At 32.8% G+C, this 21,025-nt stretch overlaps 1 protein-coding gene across 2 annotated transcripts in view; it reads left to right on the forward strand.

The window, feature by feature from the left end:
• The window catches only part of LOC143226010 (apicoplast pyruvate carrier 1-like), a 74,482-nt gene that overhangs the window by 43,204 nt on the left and 10,253 nt on the right, over positions 1-21,025 (forward strand). The window lies entirely within an intron of this gene.

Raw genomic sequence — 21,025 nt, forward strand, 5'->3', positions numbered from 1 at the left:
CATTGATAAATAGAAATATTTTTATTCAACATTCTGTAATTTAATTAGCTTTGTAAGTAACAAATTACTAGGCCCGGCATGGCCAGGTGGGTTAAGGTGTGCGACTTGTAATCTGAGGGTCGCGGGTTCCCATTCCAGTGGCACCAAACATGCTCGCCCTCTCAGCCGTGGGGGCATTATAATGTGACAGTCAATCCCACTATTCGTTGGTAAAGAGTAGCCCAAGAGTTGGTGGTGGGTGGTGATGATTAGTTGCCTTCCCTGTAGTCTTACACTACTAAATTAGGGACGGCTAGCACAGATAGCCCTCGAGTAGCTTTGTGCGAAATTTAAAAGTAAACAAACAAATTATTATATACACCATAAACTTTTCATATCTTTGCAAAGAGATGGTCATGAAACAAATTATTCTGTATATTATTTTTAAAGTGGCACTACCTTGTGTTAGCTTATATTGCTTTTTATATCCTGTAATAAAAGTTTTTTTCAACTTTGGGCTTTTACTGAATTTCTAATATCAACGTATATTTAAAAATTTTACTGAAATTTTCATTGTATTTGCTAATATTAAAATTCAATAAAAACTGATTTTCGTGAGAAGTTGACATCATTATGTGATATTAAAATGATATATGTTTATAATTATTCATTTTTTTAAAATTTTGCAACAAACCAATTAGCCGTCCCTAATTTAGTAGTGTAAGACTACAGGGAAGGCAACTAATCATCACCACCCACCGCCAACTCTTGGGCTACTCTTTACCAACGAATAGTGGGATTGACTGTCACATTATAATGCCCCCACGGCTGAGAGGGCGAGCATGTTTGGTGCCACTGGGATGGGAACCCGCGACCCTCAGATTACAAGTCGCACACCTTAACCCACCTGGCCATGCCGGGCCTAGTAATTTGTTACTTACAAAGCTAATTAAATTACAGAATGTTGAATAAAAATATTTCTATTTATCAATGCACTAAATTAATAACTCTTTGTAAATACGATTTGGATATAATGTCTAGTAAATGAAACAAATATAATCTGAAAACTATAAACAGATAAAGATGAAGATCTATTCAGATTTTAAATAATTATGAACCAGGTTACCTGTTTGAACACAACCTGTTTCATGAAATTGAACACAATTAACAAATATTTCTGTTCAGAAAGAGGAGCATTGAACGCAAAATTAAAGACGCTATTTCTTAAACAGCTAATACAATCCACAAAGAAAAAGGTTTGATTTCAGATATTCACGCAAAAATATTCAATTGCTATCTGCTCTAATCGTGTCTTAACATTGAACTAATAGACTACAGAGAAGGCACCTAATCTACAGTATCCACCTCCAGTTCTTACTAGACCGATTGACAAATCTAAGGCCCGAGTAGATAACAGTAGTCCAATAGTTTTAAATAATTTTGGGTGGTAATGAATTGTGAATAGCTATCTTCCCTTTACTCTATCACTATTAAAAGGGACGGCTTGTGTATATATATCCCGCGTGTAGCTTTGCACGAATTCGAACAAAATCAAACTACATTAATATTTTTCACATAGAAATTAAAACTATTGCTTTATAATATTAGTTATAGAAGATATATCTAAAACTAAATCATGTGGTTTCAACAATTGTTATGAAGTTTATCGTCCTTGGTATGAGCTTCAAATGATCAAAATAATAATAACAAAACATTCTATTATATGCTTTTCTTAATGGAAACCTTATTGGACAATAAAATATGGTGTGACATATTACTGTCAGTCCAGTTGTGATCTTATATAATACATATATTACAATAAATGTCACTTTCCGCCAATGAAGGCGTTCTATGCCTTGAAATATTTTGAGTTGTATTAGTTATTTTCAAAATCTGATTTTGTTTGGCAATTATAGATAATTATCAACACAGTTTCATAAATTTCAAATAAAAAGTCGGCCTCTATTAATAGTTTCGGATGACAAAAAACAGTCAACCACTAAGTAATACGTATATCATTATGTTTATTCACGTGTTGAATAAAATTACAAGCTTGGAAAAGTTATTCTTTCAAATGTAAATATATTATTAATATTGTAGGTGTAAATACGTATATGATTAAGAAAATCAGATACGTTAATAGATGAGCATGTTCCTCGTTCCTTTCTGTTTTAACAGGCATAACAAAAAAATACATGGATTTTTTATTTCAATGCTATTATAGTGCGAAGCTGGATTTTCTAAGGTTGAATGTATGTATACAATAAAATAACAATTAAATACGTTTCTATTTTATAATAAATAAATAATTCAATATCTTATACACTAGTAAAATATTTTGTTTTTTTAAAAAGGTAAGCTAGTCCTGGCGTTATTAAGTAGCATCCATAGTGGTATTTATATGATAAAAGCGGGAACTTTGGTATATGTGACTAACAAACTTCCTTCAAATACTTATTAGAAGGTTGTGACAATCGGATATTTTATTCTTATCATGGTTAACTGGCTCTAAGATAACCTAAGTCCAGTTATAACTGAGTTACTATTTTCCTATTATAAACTAATTACATCTATTAGGTATCTTGTTGAAGATTTGTATGTCTAAATCCATTTCATAGATATCTTATTGAAGATATGTATGTCCAATTTTATCTTCTTGGTAACTTGTTGAAGATATGTATGTCTAATTTTATCCTTTTGGTAACTTGTTGAAGATATATATGCCAAAATTTATCTCCTTGGTATCTTGTTGAAGATATGTATGTCTAATTTTATCTCCTAGGTATCTTGTTAAAGATATATATGTCTTATTTCATCTCTTAAATATCTTGTTGAAGATTTGTATGTCTAAATCCATTTTATAGATATCTTATTGAAGGTATGTATGTCTAATTTTATCTCCTTGGTAACTTGTTGAAGATATGTATGCCTAATTTTATCTCCTTTGTATCTTGTTTAATCTTTGTATGTCTAATTTTATCTCCTAGGAATCTTGTTGAATATTTTTATGTTTAGCCTCATCTTCACAGTATTTTGTTCAAGATTTGTATGTCTAATTTCATCTCCAATGTATCTTGTTGAAGATTTGTATCTCTAAATTTCATAGATACCTTGTTGATGATATGTATGTCTAATTTCATATTCTAGGTATCTTGTTAAAGGTTTTGATTTCTAGCTTCATCTTTAAGGTATCTTGTTGAAGTTATTTATGTCTAGCTTCATATCCAAGGTATCTTTTCTCTCTTCTTATGATGGTTATTATAAATTCCCTCCTTTGTCCAACTCTTCAATACTTGTCTTTATTTTGCATTTTTCTTTCCCATTGTCATCAAGATTCTTTTACACATTTATGTTTCAAAATAATCAAATCTTCATTCCATTGTTTTAATGATGAACCAAGTTTCTGAAGCTTAAATTGGTACTTATCAGAAGTAAAAGCTCCTTAGTTTTACTGTAATGGATATAAACGGTTTTTATTTATAAAACGATGTTTCCTTTTATTCGATTCTTACATGGCTATCCCTAGATATTTTTCGATTTCTTCATTGCATTTTCTGTTTTCTCTATATTAGCTGTCCTAGATAGATAAGAAAAATACGTGTTCCAAACTTATTCACTAAAGTAATGTTTACTCGTGATATCTCTATTCCTTGTTAATACCATCAATGTTCTTTACGTTAAGTTAAACCTATACTGTTCACTGGTGTTTTTAATTGTTGTTACAGCATATTTTGCAAGTTTTTTTACTTTGTGCTACTGGTAACTTGTCGCCTGCAAAAGTAACATTCTACCAGTAGATATTCATTCAACTCCTTTATACTTCTCATGAATTAATCCTGGATACAGACAGAAGGGTCTTGAGGAACAAAATACATTCTTGCCTTCCATCTTATTTGGTTTTTACATACCCAGTCAGGTTGTTTTCTTTCATTACTGCCGAGGTTTCCTCGCGATATGGAATTTTTATCAGTCTAATATCCTTTCCTTTAAGTTATCTAGGCCTTTAATGAATATTTTCGTGATCAGTCTTATTAAATGCTTTGTAATATTTAATACAACGCATGAGTTTGTTTGTTTCTCCAGTTCTCTTTAACAACATAAAGGTTTTGTAATATCGATCTATCTGCAATAGTCAATCATTTCCAAAAATAATACCGTGAAATAAAATCGATTAATATTAAACTAATGGAATACTAATCACACAGGAGGGAAATAAAGGTAAAAGAAGCTTTGGACATTCACATAACGTAAAACACATTTAGTCGCGAAAGTTAGATATTCCTTCTTCAAGTAAATTACATAATTCCAGTCCTATACCGAAAGTAGACCCCTAGACGAGAAGATGATCACACCAGCCAAAACGATCCAGTATCGCATTCCCTGAAGATAACAGCAGATTAGCAGCCAAACATATAGAATATGAATTAATTAGTATTCAGTATAAGAAAATAGTAACTAATCAATAACTGATTTAAAGGTTATTAACCATGACAACGAATTTCCTTGATACTGTCATACTAAATCGTGTAATCATAAACTTTTTCACAGACACCTTACGTAACTCATAATATCTACTGGGAATAATCCAAGATTATATTAAAAATTTTGAACAAGATTGCCTGAAAGAAGAATTGTACATTTCACATGGTTAAAATAAGATAAAATTATTCAAGGGAATTTGTTTTTCAAAGTGAAATTACGTTACTATAAAAGACAAATTTAAATAAAGGTAAACAATTTTGTATTATATGCGATAGTATATTGCTGACGATTTTACCGTTGAAGCAAACTATGATTGACTGTTTACCAAAAAATGGCAAAAAAAGATAGAGTAAAATAGTTTCCATGTTAAAATGGTATTTGTTTACGTTAATGATACAAAACCTGTAATAATATTTTAAAGTATAAAAATATGTGCGGTGTGAAGTAATAATAATGATCTTTATATTAAAACTACAACAAAAAACGTTCTAGTTTGTTTTTCATTTTATAGGATTACTAAATTAATTTAATCTGATTTGGAAAGTGTCTTGACGTTGAACTCTGGTACGTGTATCATGCAGAATACGTGCTTAACTATCCAAAATGGAGGATTAGAACCGTAATGCCAGTAAAGCAATTTATTAAGTAATTCAAACAGATTCCTTCCTTCTCACTAGTCTTCATCAGTATCATGGTAATCCAACTTTTCACGTTTTAGGGATGAAACTTGGCACCTCTCACATACGATCCGAAAGCTCTTCTGGTTGAACTAAAGTGTTAACTTTATAGTTAAACCACATTTTCAACAGCTCAAATCACGTGGCTACAACCACAAAAATATAATATTATAACAAATGAATAATGTCAACAGTAGTTATACTGTTACATGTAAATATTTCTAGAGAAGAACCTTTAAGTGTTGTTGTTATATATTATATATATATATATATATACGTGTGTGTGTGTGTTGTTATAAACCCAACAATCTAAAATGTAACTACTTTATAAGATACGTAGGAAAAGTTTATAAGTTAGGTCATTCTACCTCTTACGATCTTCATAGCGAAAATATTTGTATTTGACAACAAATGTGTGACATTTTCAGTTCTCATTTTTGCCATTATGCACAAACAATGCCTCATTTACGAATAATAAGGACATAAAACATGCCACAGTTGTCTGCTTAATGAAACAGATATTCTGACAGTAAAGATCGAGCCCTTTTATAAACTAAGAATAATTTTCTTATTAATTAGAGCTGACTTTCTAAATTCGTGTTCTTGTCATTTAATCTGTTCCTTTCACTGAACAACAAAAAGTAACTCCCATCTAAAAAGCGACGTCTGAACTAGTGCTCTAGGGATTGAACCTGTCATTTATACTTAAATTATACTTATTTTCATTCCTAGAACTTCCAGTTGCGAAGACATCTATTGACGACGAACTTTAGGAACTAATTACAGTACTTTAGATAAATCCCAAGCAATTTTTCAGGAAAGGCACATTTTTGCAGATGATATCAACATCTGGCCTCTAGCAGTAGTAGAAAAAAGTTATACGTGTATGCCATCTGAAACGCAGTGGTATGTAATCTAGGGTACACGAAGGTGTACATTTCAACCGACACATGCAATCTCTATAATAATAAGCCGTATTTAAAGAGTCATCACTGTTTTAATAGGGTACTTCGTATGCGCTTCTTAACTACCGAATAAGTTATACCGTTCGATATATCATGCGACTATGACATTCATTTCAAAAATAGGAACGAATATGACATACCTTACTTGTAGAAAAAAAAAGCCCTCCAGACATATTAGTGTTTCCTTGGCTTAACTGGGATGCTGGTTGAAGTAGTTAAAGTTTAGGGTGTGCAATGTTTTAAGCATTTTTGCAGTTATTGAAATAATGTTTGTGCTCAAAAAATTAAACTCACTCGGCAGTTGAGCACCATTTTGAAGCCTTGACTTTAGACTGCTTCGTAATGGAGAAAAGAAAACTATATTAAACCAAAATGTTTTCTTGGTTGTTTTTTTTCATGGTAGCTCATCTGTGCGTTAGGTTTACTTGATTTATATTTCTAGTCTCTCTTAGATATAACGCTACTGGAAGTAAGTAAATCAGGCTACTACATACGTACAGTTCAGTATGTTTAAAAACAATTACAAGTTTCAAAACTTTAATTTATAAAGAAACTTGAAAATTTCACAAATCTTTAGTATTTTCATGCCTGTCTACTTGTTTTATTTATGCATGCATAATCAAAACAAGTTTTTTTTCGAACTCATCTACTTAGTGAAACATATTTCTCAGTTGTTTATCATCAGAACAAAATATAGGTTTTGTGTTATACTTATGATACAATATTATTTGAATCTTAACTGCTTTTAAAATGATTATGCATATCTTGTGAAGTTCAAGCATACAATTTCGCATGAGCAAATAATTAAACATATCGTTATAGTATTTCCTAGAATACTTAATATATGGTTATTGTTTTATATATAATTCTTCTTTTTGTATTTGTGAAACATTTGTGGACATCACAATAAACTATGTTAGTACTTTCAAGAGTTTTGCACATATTTGTCACATAAACCAAAATTTTTCCTACAAAAAGTTCATGTACGAATTCGCGTCGTCAATAAATACGCAGCAAAAGCACATGTTGTGCCATACTATGTCTATACAATAACCGACGACGCCTAACCTCTAACGTTGTCTGCAGGAGAACACCCCTATTTTTATAAAGTATGGCTACAGAATAGACTAGTGTCTGTATTAGTGACTGAACTAATCAAATTTTCAGTTGCACCCTCACCCCTCATTCCGGTGGCTGAGTGGTAAGTCTCTAAAGTTACAACACTAAAATTCAGGTACAGACAAACAAAGTCCTTTACTTTATAAAGTTAAAAGCAAGAACAAAAAATTAAAAACTTTCTACATGATTCTGTGGAAAATGTTTCATTAAGATACAAAGAAGACATTTATATACACAGCCTACAAACGTAATATACATGTACAATCTGCACTTTGTACTGAAGAAGGCGGAGAATATTTCACCGAAACATGTTGAGAGATTTTAACCCTTTATTCTTACTTTTAATTTTATACAATAAATTACTGTTCGTGACTAAAACGTTGGAGTTACTATTTTTACCAAATAAATCGCGGTTTTTTGTCATTTTGCTGTCACATCTATTAATAACACCTTTATGAGCTTTAAAGTAAAGAATATTTCCTAAAGATTTGTACAAGGTTATTTCTTTATGAAAATGTCAAATAGGAAACGTTTGATATTTTATCAATGCTACGTTTCCTGACTGGATCAGAACATGAGAAACAATCGTATAAAATGGTCTAGTATCAATAATAACAGCACGCTAATATGTAGATATTTCCCCATATTCCTTTTAATTAGTTTATTAAATTCAACACAGTAACATTAAATCATTTATACTAAATAATATATTTAGTCAGATCCTGTTTGATAAGAAATTTACTTTCGCGTAAGGTAGGTTTCAATCGATTTTTATTTACGTAAAACTCGTAACGTAGAAACAAAGTATAGTTTTGGAGTATGTAGATAAGAATCCTATTTAAGTAACTGTATGTGCACAGTTTTTTACATTACTCTGAGAGAGATAATGAAACTGTAAGCACTGTTTTTAATGTTTTTGAGTGTGCATAAGCTTATTACTTTTCATGAGGTTTTAACGGGTCTGTGTTAGATTTATTTTATTTTCAGCCGCGGCTGAGCGGTTCACAGAACTGCTCTGAGTTTTTGTTTTCTTCTTCTCAAGTACAAACTCTTAGCTCATTACTCCGTAATCACTTCACCCGATTTGAAATACAATTAACATGTTTGAACTCAGGAAGTCAAAGCCTTTCGATTGATGTATTGGCCACTTTCGTTGTCTCATAGAATAATTTATTCTAACCCCACCTATGAGAGTTTATATTTGAGGGTAGTCCGGTAGAGACCCTGATGAATAATAAAATCGAATCGAGTATACGCCCACCCCACGCTTGGTATTTATTGCTGGTGCTTAAATATATAGCTAATAAAAAAAGAAATAAAGGCTCATAGATTAATTTACTCTTATCCTGCCTGAAGTAATTTCAAGTGCCGCGACTATTGAGGCTTCCTTCTTGTTTCATAAGATACCAAAAAATTGATTAAAGACATAAATGGTTGAAATGTCATTATAACTAGTATAAACATGTTAATTGTCTTCCAGTACTGTATACAGACAGTATTAAAAAATTATGAAAACTTACAAATGATATAGCTACAGAAATCAAAAGGCTCCGCATGGCAAGCTGGTTAAGGCGCTTGACCAGTAATCCGAGGGTTGAAGGTTCGAATCCCCGTCACACCAAACACGCTCGCCCTTTCAGCCGTGGGGACATTATAATGTGACGGTCAATCCCAATATTAGTTGGTAAAAGAGTAGCCCAAGAGTTGGCGATGGATGGTGATGACTCGCTGCCTTCCCTCTAGTCTTACACTGCTAAATTAGGAACGGCAAGCGCAGATAGCCCTCTAGGAGCTTTGCGCGAAATTCAAAACAAACAAGCCTGAACTTCCTCGCTTGTTCTGACTCATCTTACAGATGTAACAAGATCAGATGAGGTCATTGTACTCGTGGTTGAAGGATTCATTTTCTTTCGTTTAATTTTGGTCCTAGTAGGCTTCGAAGTGTTATCCCGCTAGAAATAAACGAAAAATAAAAATACTGATTCGTCTAGAGGTTCACTAAAACACGTACTGCTTTTCTGTGCTTGACTAGAAATAACAAATGTCTATTTCGCATCAGAGGGCGCGAGGCTTGGATTAACTGCATTGGTTATTTCTTTTTTTGAACAAGAAATTCGAAACTTAGACGAGACATAAATGTCCTGCTCGTAATGTCACAAATTTTCTGTTTCACTGGAGGGCGCCATACTCGGTGTCAAACATTCACTTGTATAAAATCAGTAGCATTCCATTCCATTACAAGATTCGAAAAACTTTACATGCCATCAATGGTACAAACAACGCAAATGACAAAATATCGGAATCAAAAACCCTTTTGCTGATCAGTTTCTCGGTATAACTTTCCTTATATAGATTGATATGATGATTTACAGCGTCAGATAACACGATATTAAGAAATAAATTTGTCATTTTTAATATAGCGGAATAAGTTATAGGCACAGTAAAAGTAATAGTCATCTTTAGATCTAGGATGACGAAAGTTATAAGTTCAGTACAATTGACGTATTTTAAATATTGTAATATTTGGGTCTTTGATGAAAGTAAGCGTGTCGTAACTACACAGTTTGCAAACATATTTCATACATAAAGACACAGCACAGCTTGTTAACAAAATTAAATTCCATTATTAAGTTATTAGATAACTTCCCAAACAGCAAGAATACATAATAATATATCTTAGAAGTTATTACCTCTGCCACTGAAGGTTTTCATCCTCATATGTGTTCTTTCTTTATACCTGTGTAAAATGTTAAAAAATAAACAACAGGGAAACAGTTAAAAACATTTTGATTAAGCCCAGCATATGGCCACTAAAGTGCTCACTCTACAAGTTTCAATGTTGCAACGTTATCTTCATCATTGAGTTACAAGACGTAATCGTGTCTTATTTATATTTGTGTGTGTGTGTTTTAGATAGGTCAGCTGCTTTTCGTGCTCAGCTCAACTGACTATCAAGAAGTTCTTATTAGCAAAGGTAATATTACATATTGTTAAAACAAGTCATGCTACAATGTTTAAACTCTAAGGTTTCCCAGGAATATTCTCTAATATGACTTGACAATTACGTAGATAGACATTTATAAAGTTCAGTGGATAAGTTAGTCTGTAGGATAAATGGGGAGAAAGAACTGGATTATGTTATCCAGGAGAATGAGTGGAAATTATAGTCGACAGAACAACAGATCGATGCAATTTGCTTTCCAAGAAAAAAAACCCACAAAAAACGTCGACTTGTAAGTCTCAAAATTTTTTAATTATTTATTTATCAAATTTTTGAGTGTTTTTTAGAAACAAAATTTGTTTCTTACGCATTTTGTATGCGTAGACATGGATCATAATAATAATTTATATTGTTATATTTATAATATTGCATTTCTAAATATAATTACAGGATAGTATAAATAATTGTCTGAAATATTATATTTTGATTACCGTATGAATGTCAGGTAAGAATAGACAAAACACACCTTGCAACGAGGTCTTTAAATGACTCATTTTCGCCTTTTATATCCCTTGTTACGGCTCGGCATGGCCAAGCGTGTTAAGGCGTGCGACTCATAATCTGTGAGTCGCGGGCTCGCATCTCTATCGCACCAAACATGCTCGCCTTTTCAGCCGTGGGGGCGCTATAATATGACGGTCAATCCCACTGTTCGTTGGTAAAAGAGTAGACCAAGAGTTGGCGGTGGGTGGTGATGACTAGCTGCCTTTCCTCTAATCGTACACTGCTAAATTAGGGACGGCTAGCACAGATAGCGTTCGAGAAGCTTTGTGCGAAATTCAAAAACAAAACAAACGATATCTTATGTTACACTTGATATTTGTGAAATATATAATTATTTCAGTTATGTTCAGGCCTTTTATAATCTATGTAGACTTTTCTTTCAGAGAAATTCAATTTTGTAATTTTTAGTGCTATAGCATTACATTATTTTTCCCTCTCAATGCCGAGGCTCAATTATTACGCTTTTACTTTAAAATTAAGTTACATATAGGTTGTCTTATACTATAAATAAATAATTCGGTTAATGACACCCATTGAAATTATATCAAATTGTGAACCGATCTTACATCCTGGTAAGATTTGAAGACCTGTTTTGGTAAAAGCAACCGAAGTCATAACGGTTATAGTTATAACTCATTTATTGCACTTAGTCGCTTACCTCGTTCATCCTCTCTGTCAGTTCCTTGTCCGCTAATCAGATCCCACCTATTACATCATTCTTCTACTCCACCCACTTTTGTTAACGTTTACCACCGCCTGCGCAGGGTGGCCACAAAGTGTTCTATTAATTATTTTTTAACAATCGAAACAGCAATTACATGTACGTTGATTATTAAGTTTTGTAAAATAGTGTCTTAAGATGTGAGTAACATCCGTTAATGTCTTTGCGAATTGCCTATTTAGGGCTTTTTATCATCTCATAAATTACTCAAAATTATTTTTAACGCGAGAACATTCATTTCATTTCCTTAATTAAGTCTATTTATCAAACTATTTTTTGTTTTTCGTGACAGTCATGTTACTTGGGCACAATGTTAATAACTATTAGTTAAAACTGTCATTTCCGTTGTTGAGACACCTTCAGGAAGAGCAGTTAATTTAACAAACGTAATAATTTTCAGGTTGAAACATCTATATGATAAAAATAATATTTTAAAGACTCATAGTCAAGACTTAGTAATTTGCTTGTTCTTGATACATAAACACGTTTTCAAGAAACGTTTGTTTGTTTGGAATTAAGCATAAAGCTACACTATGCTTCGTCCATCAAGTGTATCGGAATCTGGTTTGTAGAGTTGAAAGTCCGCATACATACCTATGTACCACTGTGAGGTTTCACATAAAGACATAAATATAAATCTTTAAATTAATATTTTCAAGCGAAAAACGAAGGTCCAAAGTTTACACAATATTCTAAAAATTGTTTTTAAAGATATTGCTATTTTCAAATATATAAAACAGAATATAGAATATTGTTAGAGAACTAAATGATAAGAGTGCAGTTGATTTATGAGATGTTTTCGTTTCTGCATGTGTTACCCCGTATGAAAATCGTTGCACAGCTTGAATATGTTCAAATGTTTTTCTTGATAAGTTCAAGAGCGGAATTTGTAGTGTTTTTTAAGAGTTTGTTGACTATAAAGGTAAGTAGTCTTTATATTGGAAAGTTACGATTTTTTTAAGTTTTGAAATTTAATTTGTGTACATTATTATGGCAGAAAATAACTAAGGAAAAAAAGGGTAGTTTACACAAGAACGCATTTAAAAATACATAGTGTCACATAAATGATTGTACAGTTGCCTGAAGCAAAGTTGCTGTATAGTTGGTATTATACGATTGGTAATGAAGAAAATGTTACGAATACACCTGAAATCAATTGAATTAATGTGTATTTCAGAGAAAAAACGTTACAAATTAAACTATTTCCTGAATGAAACAATTATATACTCACTTGAATGTAACAAATTGAAGAAATTAATGAGGTGTAAAGATAAAATGTAAAGCTTTATTATACATTTTTATGTGTGTTTTATGTATGGCTATTATGCAGGTTATACGACAAAAGGTTAAAAAACATTACGTGTCATTATAAAATACGAATGTAAAGTTTAAACAATAAATTTAAGGGCAAATAATACAATAAATTAACTAGATGCACTGTTATATTTAGCATAATAAACTCTTATTAAATGTCCACCTTATCTGGCTTGATCCTATAACACGAAGGATGTATTTCACTGAGTTAAAACAAAAACATATATCCAGAGGATAGGTATGAAAGCCATAAAAAAAAAAAAACAAGCAGCATTCTGAGAGAAAATAATTGCACCATCATAGAAACAATGAACTGGTGTAGAAGTGTGAAGCTGAAAACATTGTTTTAAGAATAAGAACACATTTCCGATGATTACACATTTTACTACATCTTCTCGCAAATTAAAACTCATTTTTGAATAACATACTGTAAGGAACTTATGTTTTCATACATTACCACTGATTTTTAGAATTATTCTGTTGCAGAATTATTTTTAACATTAGCACCAAGCTAACAGTTTCGATAGTGTTTCTGTTATTTTTATTGAATAATTTGATCTAGAGTGTAAAAGTAATTTACATGGCAAGCATACAATACTGGCGTTTTAGGAAAATTAGAAACACGTGAAAGAAAACTATAAAAACTTCAGGGCATGTGACAATTTAAATAACTGTGAAGAATATTAGACATGCAACAAACAAAATAACAAAACATTCTAAACAATATAAGCCTTATTTGATGGACAACAAATACCAGATTCTTTACCAGGGTACGGTTTTTAAATCAAGTAAAGAAGCTGACAACTGTTACCATGGAAACCATGTTATTTAGAATTCTGCTGGAATAGAACAGACATAGTACGGGTTAATTACACTGGGGGTTTTACACACTGTTTTAAATTGTTATTTAATTTAACTGAATTACTTAAACTTATGTAATACAAGGTGTTGAGAGTTTCCAAACATTTTAATTTTACAAATATCGATTAGAAGCTGAAGTATTGTTCTCGTTCGGGTTATGAACTTAAAAACATGTATGGGGGTGAGGGGTGGATACTATGATAAATAACACAAAAAATCCTAATTTTCACACAATTTATTTACAACAAAATGTATTATTACAGCGTTCATTATTATCTCACTATGTATAAGCTTTAAGAGTTCCATATGTTTATACTCTAAATATGATATACATTGTGTAATTGCTAGGGTGATTTTATACGAAGAGGAAGCGGCCAAAATTGTGGAGGTAAAGGTGCTTTCTGTTACCCGCTTTGAACACCCACCTTTTAATCCTCTTCTTTATTGTTTCACTTTATTAATGAATTGATGTTCATTGAACACAGAAGCGTCTTAGGGAATAAAGTAGGAAATGGGTATAACTCAAGAAATGGCTCTTCATATTAACTTTATCGTCGCTGTTGTTATATAAAATTCATCCGAGTTTATGTATTATTGCAATAGTGGCGGCCATTTTTTTTACATTCCTCCATACTGAGTGGTAGCGCACATTATGAGATATATAACACGTATATATTTATGTTATATTATAGAAAATTTAATATATACGCATGATTACTAATAGCAAGGCCACATCTGCTTTGTGCGCCGAGAGAAATCGAACCTCTGATTTTAGTGAAAACCTACCGATGGCCACTGGGAAACGCAAAATTTAATAAAAAATTTTGTTTGGTTTAAAAATGTGGCGTTATGTCACACAATAAAGATGTAATGAAATGTTTGAAAAGTCACGGTATATCATGCCACATAATAAAGATGTAATGCTATGTTTGAAGAGTCACAGTATATCATGCCACACAATAAAGATGTAATGCTATGTTTGAAGAGTCACAGTGTATCATGCCACACAATAAAGATGTAATGCTGTTTGAAGAGGCACAAGGTGACTTCTTTGATCAAATCTCAAGAGTTTCATAAAACACAGAGACCTGTGTAGCCACTGACGTGTGAACTGATTCACTCCACCAATGTGTCCTAAAGATCGAACAAAGGGCCCTGTTGTACAATAACTGGCTGACAAAGTTTGTTAAAACAGCAAGTAAAGGTATTTTACTACCTGTAAACATTGTCTCGTAATAGGCTAATGAGTTCAAGTTGAGGAAACAAATTTTGTAGACAGTACCTTCCCTCAATGAAGACATCTGAAAGTAGGCAACACTAATATAACTAAAGATAAATAATGATTTGGAGGTTATTAAAGCTGGCGATTTAGGTAATAGTAGCGGAGTGATCAATTTTTGCTGCAGTATTATATGTACGGTATGATTTCTCTTGTGTTTTAATTTATAACATAATTAACCAGAGGTATTCTTGTATCAAGGCCAAGCACTGCTGTAATATATTTCTCTACACTGTCGAGTCTTAATTGTGATATGTCAGAATTGTACATGAGCGTCTTTCAGGTGCTTGAAAATACTGAGTTTAACGCATTCACACAAATGTGTGAACCATTAATCGTCATATTTATATTCTTGTAAATGAGATATTTTTATACAGGCTATAATGTATAGCATGTTTGTCACAAAATTCATAGCATAATGTGTAATCCGCTCTTGACTGAATTCTTCGAGGCTAAGGGCACCGATTATTTCAAAATTGTGCCAGAAATCTGGTCCATGTATGAGAGATCTTGTTTGATTCTTCATGTCTCGGAAAAACTACTTGAAGGTAACTCCTCATGGGAGAATACGCCAGGTTTTGCTTCTCCATTCAGTGTCTTTCTCGATCAACGTAAGTAAAGACACGTACTCTTTGAATATTTCTATTTACAACATTATGAGTGAATACTCATGAACATTTTCCCGCGATATACAGTTACTGGTAGTGTGGGTAATAGTCAGCTTTTGCCGTTCCTGTACACGTTTTCAATTCCATCGAACAGCTACAGTTTGGGAAAGTTTCATAACTATTCTCTAAGTCTACCTGACCATATCAGCCATCTGTCTTCTGCTTTCCTTACAGGTGAATTCATTCATTGGTATGGGAAGAACTGGAGGCTTACCGAGGAATTCCTGAAGACTGCTCGTTAAATCTTGCAGTCTGAGCATAGCAATGCCTAAAGATTGCCTTTGATCATATCACCAAAATTTATCTTTCACCATTGTGATATACTTAGTTAAGAATAATTAATTCACGGGTAGATACTAGATATGTACAACTGACAGAGGACTGAACATATAGTGGGCACGAACAAATTGATACAAGTGACGGATTAAGAGAATTAATCGGATGTAAAATGTGTACAAAATGAATACTTTTTAGTCAACTGAAACAATGTTTCGTACAATTTAAAAACAGAACTCCAGGGGTCTCAATCAAAACATTAGTAAAAATGATAAATAACTGATTTCAAGGCAAACAAATGAAACAAAATGAAATATATTTACTCATTCAGTTTAGTAACATAAATTACTAAAATACACATATTGGCCTTACTGGATTTTCTATAGCTGACAATATAAAAAAAATCTCTCCAATGATGTGGAAACATAGATTCATGCTCTAGATTCAAGCACTAAAAAAGAAAGAACACTTCAAAAATAATTTATTCGTTTTCGTATATTTGCGCAAAGCTATTCAGTAATTATCTGTCCAAACCGTATCTGATTTTGAATGAATAGACTACAGTGAATCCTTCTAGTTAACGAAACCTACCTTCAGATCTTGGGCTACACTTTTATGACCGAATAATGATTTGTCCGTCGCTCTTATAATGAATCCATGGCCTCAAGACGCGGAACGAAATCTGTTTTCGAGGTTATAGGATGTGAAAGATTGTCCCACAGGTCCACAGGCCAGCACACTAACAGCTAGTACACTTTTATCTTCATGTTTAAAAGAACAACTACAGAGACTACACCGATGGGCCAGGCATGGCCTAGCGTGTTAAGGCGTGCGACTCGTAATCTGAGGGTCGCGGGTTCGCATCCCGGTCGCGCCAAACATGCTCGCCCTTTCAGCCGTGGGTGCGTTATAATGTGACGGCCAATCCCACTATTCGTTGGTAAAAGAGTAGCCCAAGAGTTGGCGGTGGGTGGTGATGACTAGCTGCCTTCCCTCTAGTCTTACACTGCTAAATTAGGGGCGGCTAGCACAGATAGCCCTCTAGTAGCTTTGTGCGAAATTCCAAAACAAACTACACCGATGAAACCGTGGAGACAGCACTCCACCCTAATAAAACGATGGCGTGGAACTTGAAAATGAGGAGAAAACAAAGTTCTAGAAATAGGACAACAATTTCAGACATAGAAGATTCTGAACATTCCGTGATAAATACAAGAAATAAAAATTTAAAAATACTTGTTTGAGTAAGAAATCACAACATTGAGAAGTTACGGCGTAATATGCCATAAATTCATTCAATTAAAACCAGTTTTCCAAGAGGAATGGAGCGTGTCTTCTAATTAATTCATGGATTTTACCATATATATATTTTTGTTTCAAATTCTGTGATTGTGGTGGAAGAAAAGAGAACTTTGAGTACTATCATGCTGTTTGCATTAATTTCTGGTAATAAAATTATGGTAGAGTTTTATATTAATTTCTAGGTAGAGCTATTTTTCATCAAGGTTGAAATGAGTTAATCAAAGTATGTTTGTTTGTTTTGAATTTTCGCGCAAAGCTACACGAGGGCTAACTGCGCTAGCCGTTTCTAATTTAGCAGTGTAAAACTAGAGGGAAGGCAGCTAGTCATCATCACCTACTGCCAACTCTTGGCCTACTCTTTTCCCAACGAATAAAAGGGCGAGCATGTTTGGTGTGACGGGGATTCGAATCAGCGACCCTCAGATTAGAGTTGAGTGCCTTAATCCACCTGGCGATGCTGGGCGGAACAGTAAAGAGAAGCATGGACTTAGAATTTCAAAATTATAAGTTTTCCACAAATTGATATGATAGATGTTTTTGAAAACGTACTTTCAAATTGGAAATAATATTTTTGAATAGTTAATTTGCAAAGATCTTTATGCATTCTGTATATTTCTGTTTCTAATCTCATAACCTACTGTTTACTGGAATTAAATTAGCGTTTTGAATTTTTTTCGTGAAATAAGAAAAAAAAAGAACACTTCCTTGAATGGAAGTTTCGTACGAGTACAAAGATTAAACTTTTAGATATGATATACTTACTGGTTAGACATGAATAGCAAAATAAAATCAACTTTTACCTGTAATTTACATAGTTTTGTTCTAAGTTTCTCGTCCAACCAGGTTTTTATCACCATATTTTTTTAATCTGTTCCTCATATACATATGCAGCGAAACACGTCTGAATTTGAGGTGGGGAGTATCGACAGTTGAAGAAACAGTATCTACTATGTTAACCGTGACCTGAGAATTCAGAAGTGAAACAGCCACTTTCCGTGATTGCGAGACACAAGTCTTTACTTCACATTTAAAGGGGTACTTACTTACCGTTTCATAATTGGAGCGTATGCCCCCAGCGCCCTCATCCCGGTTCCATCGCTTGTGCTCATATATTGTTTAATGTTTTTTTTTTTGTTTTTTTCTAATACACATTTCTTTTTCTGGAATGGAGCTAGGTGTTTTTGTCTTAGTTCCAAGTTTAAAACTGGCAACGTTCCAACACGTTTATTCGCGTGCATTTTCTACAATCCAATGTAATTATGTGTAAAATATTAAGCCGTTTATAAACTGCACATGTCACATCAGCATAATCGCTATGTAATTATTTTCTTTTTGGTTGCCGCCAATAGTATTTGTTACCACTGTCTATTACAGCTGAACATTTAATATCTCACTTTAATTAATTTCTGCTATTTGTTCATAATTCGTGTCTACCTATCTGTTATGAAGTCTACATATCAATATAATACTAATAATTTAAATTTTATTTTTACGTTTACCTAGGAAACTAAATTATTTGTTTTGTTACAAACGTACTGAAGTATATGCAGTGGCGGGTTCAGAGTTCATCGAAAGGAGAGGGGTACACAACTCGAAAGGATCCACGAGCGCTTAAAGGTAGTGAGTGGTTCGGGGGTTATATTGGCTTCATTAGCCTTCTCTCCTCTATTTAGCATACGTTTGCATATGGCTGAAAAAATTAGATAACCAAATGAATTCAAACCAAAGATGGTCATGATAAATTTACAAACACAAAAAATTATATTTGCACATAATTTTTTTTTTATTGTCACCAAAGGAGTGGCAGGTCCCCTGGAATCTCTTCTGGATCCGTCAGTGATTTGCATTAACACTTTAACAATTTGTAATGAATATATCTAAATGTGTATATAAAATGGTATTTTTTTACAGAAAGAAGTAAAACCGTATTTCTCCAAATCAGTCGTGTATTTCAAATAATGCACTGTAGTTTGAAATGCTAGGAGTCGCATGGTTTTATTTATCAAGAGGGGATCATTAGTTAAATATATATATAAAAGATAAAATAACTGTGAGGTTAAGAGTGTTAGTTTTCCATTGATCAAGTTTCTTCACTTACTATATAATGAAATATTTGGTTATGAAATAATTATAAAATATTGAATGATTCTTAGGCTATCAGAACTTCCTGATGCACGTAACCTTTAGGTTTTGCCATAATGCACTGATTCTGTTTTAAAAACTTAAACCTGTGTGGTGATGCCTGAGACAAGGTCTTGGATAAAAGTAACAAGTGAATCTGACATTTTTATGTGACAAAATTAGACTGTAAGATTATTATTTATGACAACTAAGTATTTTAAAATGCTTATTATAACTATACGATTTTGGAAGATTATGGTTAAGAACTACGTGTCTGCAGCTTCAAGGCTTAACGAACAGTGACAAGTAAACATATCACACCTTATCATATCTGCCATTAGTGAAACCAGTTAACTTTGTAAGTTGTAATTTAACGTTTCACCATTTTACAGGGAAGCTCATCTGTTCTCATGGCACACAGAAGTTCATCTAATACTAGATATTAAACTTGTTTGAATGATTTTTATCTTTCTTCATCTGCTAAACTGTATTAGATAGAAAGATAGGTCTTTGGAACCTTCCAGGATATAAAAATACAAAACTTTTTTTAAACTTCATCTGTGTCCTAACTGACTAGATCATAGCGTTTATAGATGTAATACCCTTTTAAACATAAGTAAATCTACAATACTTAACAATTGTTAGTTGTATCATGATTTAAACCTCATAAGCAAGTCTTTAAAAAATCAGAATATTTCTAGCCCAACCTGTACCGCCTATTGAAGTTGTTATTAAAGACTATTTCATTAAGTTTCTTTATAGACGTTTCCCAGAAACATATAAAAAAGTCGGAAACATCAATACTGTCGTTATTTATGTAATTGCTGCTAAAATTACTGTAAGTAAGTCTCAATGTGGATATCATATGTAACATATCAAGTTTAGGACTTTTTGCTCGTAAATCAAGCTATAGAAGCCTAATGCGTTTTTTGGTATAATATCCTTGCAAACTTCATGGTAAAAGTCTACAGATCAAAACATAGTCAATCTTTTTATTAGTTTGCTATTAATATAGTGAATTATTACTGTATTGCGTTGACTTAAGGTAAAAAGAATGTGAAACTTCTTGAGGTTGAATGGCTGATACATTGTGAACAAAATATAAGTTGACTTCCCGGCTTCAATTCTAACATGAAAACAGCTGTTTCATTTCTAAACATTTGTTCTTTATAGTTTCAAGCAATAAGTCGTGTGTTTCATAAGGCTATAGCATCATTACGGTGTTACTGGCTACAATACAAAAGCGTTAGGCCCGACATGGCCAGATGGTTTGAGCGCTCGACTCGTAATCTGAAGGTCGCGGGTTCACATTCCCGGCGCACCAAACATGCTCGCCCTTTCAGCTGTGGGGGCGTTATAATGTTACGGTCAATCCCACTATTCGTTGGTAAAAAAGTAGCCCAACAGTTGGCGGTGGGTGGTAATAACTAGTTGCCTTCACTCTAGTCTTACACTGCTAAATTAGGGACGCCTAGCGTAGATAGCCCTCGAGTAGCTATGCGCGAAATTCAAAAACAAAGCAAACAAACAAAAGCGTTATCTTGTTTTCGTTTTGAAAAAATTCAATCTATGGACTTTATAATTAAAAATACTGTTAATACTGGCATAGAGTGGTGATACTTTTCACTTTTATGCTCTAGATGAACTTTAAATAAGTTTGTTTTATGAATAAAAATATAATTACTGAATCAAAATCCTTTTATCTGGAACTATTTCTTTTCCATTCATGAGCTGTCAAAAAATTTCGCATACGAAG

The sequence above is a fragment of the Tachypleus tridentatus genome, chromosome 9 (assembly GCF_004210375.1).
Source record: "Tachypleus tridentatus isolate NWPU-2018 chromosome 9, ASM421037v1, whole genome shotgun sequence".
In the NCBI taxonomy this organism is placed as follows: Eukaryota; Metazoa; Arthropoda; class Merostomata; order Xiphosura; family Limulidae; genus Tachypleus; species Tachypleus tridentatus.